This window comes from Triticum urartu, chromosome 1, assembly GCF_003073215.2.
Source record: "Triticum urartu cultivar G1812 chromosome 1, Tu2.1, whole genome shotgun sequence".
In the NCBI taxonomy this organism is placed as follows: Eukaryota; Viridiplantae; Streptophyta; class Magnoliopsida; order Poales; family Poaceae; genus Triticum; species Triticum urartu.
In genome coordinates, this window is record NC_053022.1 from 246,493,502 (window position 1) to 246,497,414 (window position 3,913).

Genomic DNA, 3,913 nt, shown 5'->3' on the forward strand with positions numbered 1-3,913 from the left:
CGGATCCAAATCCGTACCCGATAGCTTAACAGCAACCTGTTGCGATGGATATCACGTGTCGGTTACCCTTGACGAAAATATTTCCATAACGTGTCATTTATTGTTATGGAAGTGGACACTTCCGTAATGATAATAGGTATGACTATCTTGATTCTGTCATAAAATCATCACGGATATACATCATGATAAAAATATAATATACTATGACAAACACGTATCATCACGTAAGTGTTTTCTTTATAGTGTGATCACTCATGTACTGCAAGAGGTTTCAATAAAATCCAGTAAACCGAGCTCAATTCAAACTTCCTTAGAGCATCTCCAACACTAGTCTTAATAGGGCACGGGCCATTTTTAGGGCATGGGAGGGTAAAAAACGCTCACCAACAGCTGCCAAAAAATAAAATAAAATAAATATTTGGGCAGCTAAAAGAAAGGCTCAGCCTGCGGCAAATTTGCGGCACACAGCCGGCTGCCACAAACCAAAAACACCCCCGCAATCGCACGCCTCCCCCATCATCGGCGCCAGATCCGCAGTTGCCGCACCCTGCCGCCGGTCAGATCCGCTTCCCCGACACGCCTCGCAACCGCCTATGCAAGCAATCGAGCCACCGCCGCCGTATTGCCGCCCAAATCCGTTGAAAGTCGTCGTTCGTCCTCACCGCCGCTTCCTCTCCGGCCAACCGCTGCCGGTTCTTCTCGGGGTTGTTGCCTCCCCGGAGGCGCCTGCTTCGTCACCGGTCGTCGCTTCGCCCTCGCCGCCAACGCCATGGCTCCAGCGCGCAAGAACTCCGTCGGCTACAATGGGGCGTCCCGTCGGCCGTTCGATAACTACAGGATGGAGTTCGGGCACGCCGGCCGCATGTATTGGCTTGGCACCTTCACGTCAGCCGACATCGCCGCCCGCGCGTACGTCATCACCGTGTGGAGGCTCGGGCTCCCCCGATCGAAGCTCAAAATTTCCGAAAATTGAGACTAGCAGATGCGGAGCTCGTTGGCCCACCGGTGACAATTGAATCGAGTCCGATCGAGGCTGCTCGCATGGTTATCGACGAGCGCAACAACATCTGTGAGAGCGACGACCCAGTGTTTTCTCGGTCACATCCGGTGTATGTGCAAGACGAGTGGGGATTCTACTGGAAAAAGGAGGCGGAGAAGCGCGAGAACGACACCGAGCCAGGGCCTTCGTCGTCACAGAGCAAGAAGAAGAAGAATGGAGGAGGCGACAAAGTGGTCAACGTCGAGAGTGAAAAAAGCTCACCTGCTGGGTTCCCAGCAGGAATTATTGTGCAGGGCGAATAGGTGAGTGCCACCTGTCCTTGTGGGCCAAAAGCTCCAACTAACTTAGATTTAATTTGTTTCTTCTTCATGCTTCGGTCCATCCTCACCGTGAGAATGGTTGCCAGCGCCAATATTTCTTGCTCGTTGGCCCACCACGCGCCCACGCCGTTGGCCCTTCTACCTCCACTTGAGGAGGTCGTGGATGCCGAGTGTCCCGTGGCAACGGCCCTGCCGGTGGCCGAGGCACTCTGCCGTGCTGCCCCCCGGCCAAGGCCCCGTACAAGAGAAGAGCAAGCATAAGCGGAAGAAGTAGAACGGCAAGAAGAAGAAACCCGTCCCCTCGCCGGAGCTGCTCAACCCACCTACGCCCGTCGCGCCCGAGCCCACGCCCACCACCCCACCTACGCCCGTCGCGCCCGAGCCCACGCCCACCACCGTCGAGGACATATTCGGCCTGCACCGTCCGCCAACGATCTGGTAAACGATGAACTGATTTTGTTTTTCGAAACTGCTTTGCGCACGACGCCTGCGTGGCCGATTCATGCACGATTCAAAATCATACGGTGTCCTGCAGTTTATTCCCACAAACCAACGGCTTGATTAACTACATCGTCCACAAATCGTGCACATGTGTCGTGTGTATAGCATCGTTGTTGTTTTTTGTGCAGAGCGGGAGCGGCCGGCAGTACAGGCACCGGAAGATCGTCGTACAGACAGCCATGGCTGTGCTTCTGCTGTCACTACTTGTGAAAGTAAAACCCAGAAATCGATCCATTTGTATTCATGTATCGACTTCAAGTTCCAATCATTACCCTTGCTTGCTATGATAGCGATCCATCGTTTAGGCTGGATCTCACCGAAATAAAGATTAACACAACGATGCTCCACAAGACTAAAAAATGCCGGCTTCTGATCTCCTCATTGCAGTGCTTGGCCTCGGTTAATTTAAGAATTCCAAAGCCGGATCCAAATCGACTAGCAGTAGACGACCCAACAACATCGCCGGCGGGCGAGCAAGAAGAACCCGTCCGCGGCTCCACTCGCAGGCAACCTCGTATTTCTTTCGCCCAGAGGGCTGGTGACGAAGGACCAAAGCAGTAAGAAGAAATAAACTAAATCTAAGTTAGTTGGAGCTCTTGGCCCACAAGGACACGTGGCACTCACCTATTCGCCCTGCACAATAATTCCTGCTGGGAACCTAGCAGGTGAGCCGAATCGGATTCCACCGACCACGACAATCTGTAGTTTAGTTTGGTTGTTTAAGTTTCATGTAGTACTTTAACTATATTTGTGTATGGTATTTGAACTATGTTTAAATTTCAATCAAATGTTGTTTGAAATATGAATTATGGTTGAAGTAGTTCAAATTTTTAGTTCAAAATGAAGATGATTTGATTGATCAGTGCCGTATTTTACGACTGTTGTTAAAGACGACCATTTCTCGTGCCTTTTTTCACCAACTTTTCATGCCCGAATATAGGGCAGCTGTTGAAGATGTTCTTAGCTCTGTCGCACCCAAAAAGCATATGCTTCAAATCTTCTGGGTCCTTACAACAGACTGGACATCCACTGGTGTCTTAATATGACGATCAGCTAGAATACGTAGACAAGGAATGATGTCTTTTTTTTCATTGTATTTTTTGGAGGTGCATATACATATAGCTAGGTTTTTTCATGAAAGCCCACTCCCATCATCTTTTTTATGTTTCTCTTCTTAATATAGACCAAAAAATCATGTAGAGGCGAACTAATCTGTGGTTGGATGATTAGGAGGGCAACGGTATCCTCAGCCCACCAGGGTTCAGGTCCTGGTGCTCGCATTATTCCTAGATGTATTTCAAGATTTCTAACGATGCGAGTTCAGTCGGAGATGTTCCCCTCGACTACGAGACGTTTGTGGTGACTTCGTAAAATCTGTAGATAATATGCCGACTTAGTCTCTCAGAGATGCTTGTAAGGGTAGGGTGTGCGTATGTGTTTTTTTATAAGGGTGAGTGTATGCACGTATATATAAGCGCTTGCGTCTCTACTATGTTAAAAGAATCGTGTAGACAAACTATAAAAATATAAACATAAAAAGATGATGGGAGTGGGCTTTCAGACGCAAGCTAACTGGATATCACAGGGGAGACTTGCATGAGATCTCACTTGTAGGTGAGCTCGTGAGATCAACCCCAAAAAATAAATCATATTTAGACATTTAAAAAAATCTAAAATTATTTGACAACATTTATGTGGGGGTATGTCTACAGCTCCAAAAAAATCAGCTCAAAACTCGATGTATATTTAGAGATTTTAAAAAGACAAATTTAAATGTGAATGGTAGCAGTTTTGGATGAATAGTACTTTAACACTATTCATATATGATCTTGTCTCTTTTGTTTCTATTGACGTGAGTTGAATTAGAATATCAAAATTTTTGAGGTTGTACATCAAACATTGATGTGTGTTTATAAAATTTTAGAGAATGTTTGAATATGTATTTAATTCTTTTACGAACCGGGCTTCCCCCTTTCCATTACTTTCATAACGGAAATACAATTGTCTCAGGAACTAAAACCATCAAGACTAGGGAAAGAGAAAAAGCGAGTTCAGAGCAACATCAGGAAACCCACTATCTGTGCCTATCATC

The 3,913-nt window shown here is 47.1% G+C and overlaps 1 long non-coding RNA gene across 1 annotated transcript; it reads left to right on the top strand.

The window, feature by feature from the left end:
* Window positions 1–252: 252 nt before the first annotated feature.
* LOC125555654 lies at window positions 253–2,641 on the top strand. Its single transcript, XR_007304804.1, has 2 exons — window positions 253–1,302; window positions 1,407–2,641. It is a non-coding gene; the product is annotated as an uncharacterized LOC125555654 (long non-coding RNA).
* Window positions 2,642–3,913: the final 1,272 nt, after the last annotated feature.